Source organism: Prenolepis imparis, unplaced genomic scaffold, assembly GCF_030444845.1.
Source record: "Prenolepis imparis isolate NDT839.2.m4 unplaced genomic scaffold, iyPreImpa1.0 SCAF_315, whole genome shotgun sequence".
In the NCBI taxonomy this organism is placed as follows: domain Eukaryota; kingdom Metazoa; phylum Arthropoda; class Insecta; order Hymenoptera; family Formicidae; genus Prenolepis; species Prenolepis imparis.
In genome coordinates this window covers 24,215-32,128 of record NW_028141473.1, presented here as the reverse complement: position 1 = coordinate 32,128, position 7,914 = coordinate 24,215, and the positions used below count along the sequence as shown (strand labels likewise).

The following is a 7,914-nucleotide window of genomic DNA, read 5'->3' as shown; positions in this document are numbered from 1 at the left end:
TAACAACAAATGTATACATATATATTTTGATTCATATTCTAATACATTTTTAATTTTAATATTTCTACTTGTAACATAAAATATGTATACACATGATGTGTGCAAACATATATTAAATTAAAAGTAGAAATATTATAATTCAAAGGGAAAAGCAATACGAATGTCTAGTTTTAAGTCGAGATGTTTACCTTATGTACATAACAAATTATCCATCAACTATTTCTTCAGGATCTTCTTCTCTCCCTCTCTCTTCTTCTTTCTCTTCATCCTTCCAAAAGTCCCGGTTAACTCTTGGGGCTCCGACTCTCCGTGCACGTGGACCACGCATCCTACTGCGATATCTTTCCTTCGCAATGCGCAGAGTCTCCGGCATCTGCGTCTGAAATTCTGCTCGCGTTGGTCTTTGGAAAAGTCGATTCCTGCAAACAGCCTCTGAAAAAAAGGAACATTATACATACATACGAAGGTTGTCTGAAAAGTTTCCGACCTCAACATGAAGATGGCAGCACTCGTAAACAAAAGTTGGGGAATGTGTTTGCGCATACTTTGAAAGGTACTCACCAAAATTTCAGCCATTTTGGACGCGCAGTTGTTGTTTGACAATCATTTGAGTGAGTCGATGTGAGTGTTTTTGTGAAAATGGAAAAAATCGAGTATCGAGCTGTCATTAAATATTTGTTTTTGAAAGGCAATACGCCTACGCAAATCAAAGACGAGTTGGACGCTGTGTACGGGGACTCTGCACCATCATTTACCACCGTGAAATTTTGGGCTGCTGAATTTAAACGTGGCCGTACCAGCTTGGGTGACGATGAACGTTCGGGACGTCCAAAAACTGCAACCACTGACGATAATATCGCTCAAGTTCACCAAATGGTGCTAGACAACCGTCGAATTAAAGTTAGAGAGATAGCAGAGGCTATGAACATGTCCAAAGAACGTGTTTGTCACATATTGAATCAAGATTTAGGCATGAGAAAGCTGTCCGCGTGTTGGGTGCCGCGTTTGCTCACTTTGGACCAAAAACGTGTTGAAAACCAAAGACGCCGAATACTATTTGGACGGGTTGAAGAGATGGGAGCATCGCTGGGAGAAGTGTATAGACTTACAAGGAGACTATGTAGAAAAATAAAAATTAATTTGAAGAAAAAATGTCTTGTATCTTTGTTAGGTCGGAAACTTTTCAGACAACCCTCGTATATATGTAAGTATAAAATATGATATTAATATCTTTGAAGTAAAAGCGGAAAATTTCGTACCATATATGGACATCATGAGAAGAGCGTTGTACAAAGGTCGCTGTCCTTCTTTTCGACCCCACCAAGTGAACGATCGCGTCAATTGGTCTGCAAAGCCTTCCTTAAAACATATTTACGGCTTCATTTAAGTGAAACCCGCCGATGTATTGAAAGTAATTAACCTAAAAAAAAAAAAACATTAATTGAAAAAAATATAAAATATAATAATATAATATATAAGTATATGTAATAAATCAATACTTATATATTAAAGGAGTTAAAATGTTCTTTTTCCTCCATCTCCTCTCTCTCTCTCTCTCTCTCTCTCTCTCTCTCTCTCTCACATACACACATACAAACGAACACCTACAACATCGGAATATCCATTGTCATCAATGTTTTGAAATGCGTCCATTTGGTCCAACGATGAAATAGGAAGCATAGCTGGCTTCTGTGCTATGGAATTGCGATTTTGAAAGCATTTCAAAATTTTCTCCAGTAGGCCATTCATTCTTCTGGAAATGAAAGGATTAATCAAAATTAGATTTTGAAAGAAAAAAAGGACTTCTAATATTTAAATACAATACATTTCATACTTCAACTCTGCCTCCACGCGATCCATTTGTTCTCCTTTCCTGTAATTATATATAAGCATTTTCAAGTACATTCTTTTTCACAAACTCATATTTTTTTATTTATTTTACAAATAAGTAAAATACTGTACAAATAAATAAACATGAGGATACCTCTTCTCGTTAAATTGCTTTTGGTATGGGATTCCCTGTGAATGATAGCCAACATATTCATCACGGTGACGGTGACGTGATGAATCTTGCTGCTGCCTGGACCAGGTTTTTGCGGAAGTCTGAAACTCGGATAAGGTATTATTAATATAATACGATTTATTAGAACCCCCACCTGTGACAAATGTAAAATCTGTTTCTGCATTGTGTGTGTTGCTGTATGGTAGATGATGTCTGTGTATGTGTATTTTCATATGCCCGTATTTCTGGTGTGTATCTTGTGTCAGTTGAAATGTTTGAGTGTGTTTGTATGTTTGTGTTCGTGCATTGTGGTGTATATATATTGTTGTGTATGTGGTTATGTCAAGTATGTATTAATAATAGAAGTTGTAGGACTCTGATTTACTTCCCTGTTGATCGGCGATATCTTCGTTGATTACGTCTGGTCCTGTGATGGTAGCTTCTACTGTGCTTCTCCTCCGCTTCCTTGGACTTTCATCCAAAGACGTTTGATATCGCACAGGTTTAGCAACCACGCACCTTGGCCGATTCATATCGCTGTAAGTATATAAAAACACATAATATATATAAATTTTTTGTACATTAAAAATATATCTGTTTTTTTCATTTCTACAACATGCATGTATACGTTATTAATAATATGCAACTTATATATTTAATAATTTGCTAGAAATGTTTGATATATTATACGAGTAATGGTATGATAAAAGAATACATCACACACTTTCTATCTATTCCGTGTGTATCATAGCTGCGACGATGTATTTCGATGATTCCATATCGTCTTCATCACTGTCACTGTCCAATGATCTATTTTCTCATAAAGGCATTCTATAGGATTTTGCGTTCACTTCATTACAATTAATTGTAATACTCTCTCTGTTAATGTTGCCACATTTATATATCTGAAAGGCTGAGGACTCCATGCCAATGTTATAAAAATTATCTACCTCTAAAAATTGTTTAACAATCAAATTATATGAATTATTATTTTCAACAATATTTATGACGATACAGATTGATCCGTCTAGCAAAATGCAGCAATTACCTCGCAAGTCAGTACTTAAATATATTCCATTAAATTGTATTTTAGTATAATGAAGATTATTTTTATCAGCATTATGTGACATTGATACGCGAATGGATGACTCAATATTGAGATTTTGACATAGCCCGTGTTGTCATATTTCCATCATTCTATTGAAAAATTGTTGAAGAGGTTGATTTGGTTTCCTGCAATACTTTCTAAAAATCGACATATTACTTTCGTATGGAAAAGCGGAAAATGAATCTAAATTACCAAGCCGTTTAACATCATCAGTAAGATGAAGAAGACCATGAACATTGTAGCTATTGAAATTTGAACCATAAAGAGAGTCACAACGAAGTACAAATTTGTGCAACGCGAGTTCTGCAAATTTTAATTGTTTTCTCGATGGACACTTTGAGACTAAGACTCTTATAGCACCATGTAAGAGTAAAAAGTGCTTGTACAAATGTTCGTTCAATATACTATACATCACAACTGGCCCTATATAAAGAAGAAATTGGCGAAATTCTGTCGCTTTGTACTTAGAATATACATCTAAAGATCTAGGACGTCTTGCAAATTCAGTAGGACAATATTTTTTAAAAATATTTAAACGATCACTAATTCTAGAAATATCTTTTCCCGAAAGCTTCGATATTCGTGAATATTTACCCTGTATCCACGCAGATAACAATTTTTTCATAACACCTAAGCATACAAGATGCATATATTCAAAAGGGACTTAAGAAACCATTCCTATTGGTAGTAATGATAATGGACTTGTGCTCTCTTTGTGATGATCTTCATCTATACATAAAACATATTCTTCATCAGTGCGAAGAGGATGATTCATACCATTGAAGACATAGTGACCATCGTTTAGTGTACCAGAAACTTTACACTTGGAACAGGGATAACAAGACATATGACCACGATGATTTAAAATAAAAGCACGAGCTGGTGCATCAGCTATGAAACATCTTAATTTTATTGGTATTTTACTGCCACGAAAATTTATACCTCCATTAGCCATAATTGCTCTGACATCGATAACAAATTTTTCGAAGAAAATATTAGGAACATGTGGCTTTTGTGGACCTTTATAAATTCCTACAACTATTGATTTAATATTTTTCACATTCGACACTTTACATTGAATCGGCCAGAGATGAATACTACCTGATTTGTCCAACGAACATCCATCTGTACTAAAATCGAGTTCTAATTCCCTAACAACAGCTATAAATGAGGCATTCAAAAGACTTTCAATAATTTCTGTTTCAAGATTGAAATGAATGTATTGCCCTGGTTCAACATTACATATAACAACACGTTGTCGTGGTGTATTTAGAAGAGATCTAACATCTATGGGCAAATTAGAGAAACAAGTATGTTTCTTCAGAACTGACAAGATACTGTTAGCTTGCGAATGCGTTATATTATTTTCAACAAAACAAGACGCTAAATGTTCGCGAAAGGATGGTTCTTCATCAGAAGTAGAAAATGAAGATGTTTGAGAATCATGTGAAATGGAAGAAGAACAAGATGCCATATCATCCTCATTGACATTTACGCAAATGTCAATATTATTCTGTAAAGTATCAAGATTAGAAGAACTACATCCTACATCCGATGAAGTAGAAATATTTTGCAATGAGGAATTATTCAATTGTGCAACGTTACACGTGTGAGAATTTTTCAAGCGCAAGTTCTTTCTTACTTGACTCATAACCCTACTTCGTTGTCTTATGGACAATTTATGCAGTGATTTTCGTGAAGTAGATAATCTAACCTGAGGTTTCATATTTATATATACGTATCTTTTTTCTGTTAGAGGCACAGAAAACTGCAGGCACAAGAAAAACGTGGTATCTTCGTAGTACAAATCACAAATTCGTCGAGTTTAACTCACTGTCTTAACAGTTGAACTCGGAATGACCGGTATTACGTGTAACGTGTAACCGTAGCACACCGCGAAACTCAATATCCAATCACGAGTTTCTTCAATATGGCTCCACCAATCTGAGATCTCCTTTTTGGCACCTAACGCTGGGTCCACAATAGGTGATTTAAGCCCTAAGCCTTAAGAAATTGACCAATCACAGTCGAGTTTTCTCCTCATACTTGACTGCGATTGATCAATTTCTTAAGGCTTAGGGCTGCAACGGACTTTCCTTCCAGTGCCGCGCAACTTCGTCACTTTTCTCGGTATCTCTACACACAAAAATTCGACAGATTGCTTGGGCGCCAGGTACGGTCAGGCCGCACCACTCAAAATAACACGATAATTAATTCTACGATAGTCACGGCTTAAGCTCGGTAACTCAGTTTCTTAATTGGCAGAGGGGCGGGATTCTTAATGCGGGGAATCGTACTCGGGGCTTCGGAGAGAAGGAGAGTCATTAAATCGGCACACTGACATATTTAAATAAAAGTTAAATAAATATATTTCATATTAGAAAATTGATTGCAGTTTCACATTACGTATTTACGGCCTCGTGACTCGGTAGATCCTCGACACTCGAGGTGTTACAACACAATTATGGTTCGATATTTATCGCTACCGAGGGGAACATATCCCGGATTATATTTCAATCGAGGAGGCGGGGGAGAAAGACATTTCCCAAATTACAAGACTCAAATACTCGACACAAGACAATCAGAGACGAAACTCGATAAATAATTAAACTAACATTTATACACAAAATTCTGGACTGTCGACTCGGTACGGCTCTCCACGGAGAGAGAGAGAGGCTGCGCAGTTCTTACTTTAATGGCGAATCTCGGTACGGGCCTCGCGTTTCGGACACTCCCGAGGGCTCGGTAACGAAAGTAATTAACAATGACATTGATAACAATCTTAACCGTGTTACTAGAGACGCGAGTCCCCGCCGAGTTCGCTCTTACCGAGACTTTGAAGTGGTGGCCTTACAATAATCTGTAGTCCGTCGGTGTCGCACGTGTTTCGCACGCCGCAGTCTCGTCGAACAGTGTACGACTCTGGGCTCACGGCACGCCGGTAGCCGGCGTCGGTGGCGCTGCGCGCGCCGCCTATCATCGATCCTGGATCCTCTGTCGACGATAGTCGATCCTTGTGGGCCTCGTTGCCCCGGTATTTTCGAAACGGCTCTCGGTACTTTTCGGAATGTTCGTGCGGATAATGTGGCTGCTCGTTGCACGTTCCGAATAATTGCTTCTCTCCTTCTCTACTGGCTGTTGACTTGCGGGGGGGAACCCGCCGAGAGGTGATCAGTCTCCGACGGTTCCGCTTTCCTCGGGACGGTGCCGGCGGCCCCACTGGAGCAGCCATCCCTGTCTCGGGATGTTGGTACCTTTTGATGGGCTCCTCCGCTTAATTCCGTCCGCTATCCGAGGCTGTAAAACGTATCCGGCAGTAACGGGCCCTTACGTATTTATTCTATTTATGGACAATAAATACCTTACTTCTCCGTGTTACCCGGCGTCCCCGAGCGCACCGCTTCCACCCAGGTCGTCCACTCTTGCTGCAAATTCCGCCATCCCACGATGGCTGCTCCTTTCGATACATCAGGGCCTTCTCTGACCACTCACTTCCACTCGGTAAATCTATCGGGCTTATATAACTAAAGGCGAGTCGACGAAGAAAAGTTCGTCGCTCGCCGACCCAAAATTCGTCCTCTCTCTCGACCCTTCCTCGGCCGGGCCGTGCCGGCCCTGTGACGGGCGTTAAAAACGTCACGTCACAGGGCTTAAATCATCTATTGTGGACCCAGCGTAACCGATATACCGCAACCACGTGCATAAACGACGAAATAGGCTAGATTACAGTAGCGGTTAGGTGCCAGAAAAAAGAGATCTCAGATTGGTGGAGCCATATTGAAGAAACTCGTGATTGGATATTGAGTTTCGCGGTATGCTACGGCTATACGTAACACCTAATACCGGTCATTCTGAGTACAACTGTTAAGAGTGAGTTGGACTCAACGCATTTGCGAATTGTTCTGCGAAGAAATCATATCTTTTCCGTATCTGCAACAGGAAAAACACGTAAGATGAAACTCATTCTTATTTTAAATTATTATCCACTTTATTTATTATAAATATTAATTATCCACATGCTGAAGTCGCATTATAGTTTATAAAACAACGAAATAAAGAGTTTCAGGATTTAAGAAGAAGAAAGATAATTCTTGAAAAATATTAGTTTTGTTCCAATATTCACAGTTATAGTATTGAAAATCTATAACACACATAGATTTTCAGTACTGGCAATTTTTGGAATCCTGTCATTGTCACACATTGAAATAATAATTTTGCATCATAAGTAGGGTGTTTCATCTGTTGCAGAATAGTTATTCGAGTAATATCAATAGCTTCAATTATATTTAGCTGCTAATGATTTTTAAAGATAAAAAATTTTGAAAATTGCAACAGAATCCTCAGACTTTCAAATATACAAATGTATATGTCAGCGTGAGAGATGAGAGAGATCATCATTTTCAATTCAATGAAGTGAATGCAAAATGCTATTGTGGAAAAAAATATACATTACTTGATATAGAATCATCAAAATACATTGTCGCAGTTATGATACACACAGAATAGATAGAAAATGCGTGATGTATTCTTTTATCATACCATTATTCTTATAATATATCAAAATTTCTAGCAAATTATTAATATATATATGTAGCATATTAATAAATGCATATGCATGTTGTAGAAGTGAAAAAAACAAACATATTTTTAATGTACAAAAAATTTATATAAATTATGTGTTTTTATACACTTACAGCGATATGGATTGGCCAAAGCGCGTGGTTCCTAAACCGGTGCGGTATCAAACAACATCGTCTGATGAAAGTCCGAGGAAGCGGAGGAGGAGCACAGCAGAAGCTACTAT

The 7,914-nt window shown here is 37.9% G+C and overlaps 2 pseudogenes; both read right to left on the bottom strand.

Annotated features, from left to right (window-relative positions):
• Positions 1-205: 205 nt before the first annotated feature.
• On the bottom strand, positions 206-1,869 carry LOC145948276 (uncharacterized; annotated as a pseudogene).
• An 864-nt stretch (positions 1,870-2,733) lies between these two features.
• On the bottom strand, positions 2,734-4,947 carry LOC145948277 (uncharacterized; annotated as a pseudogene).
• Positions 4,948-7,914: the final 2,967 nt, after the last annotated feature.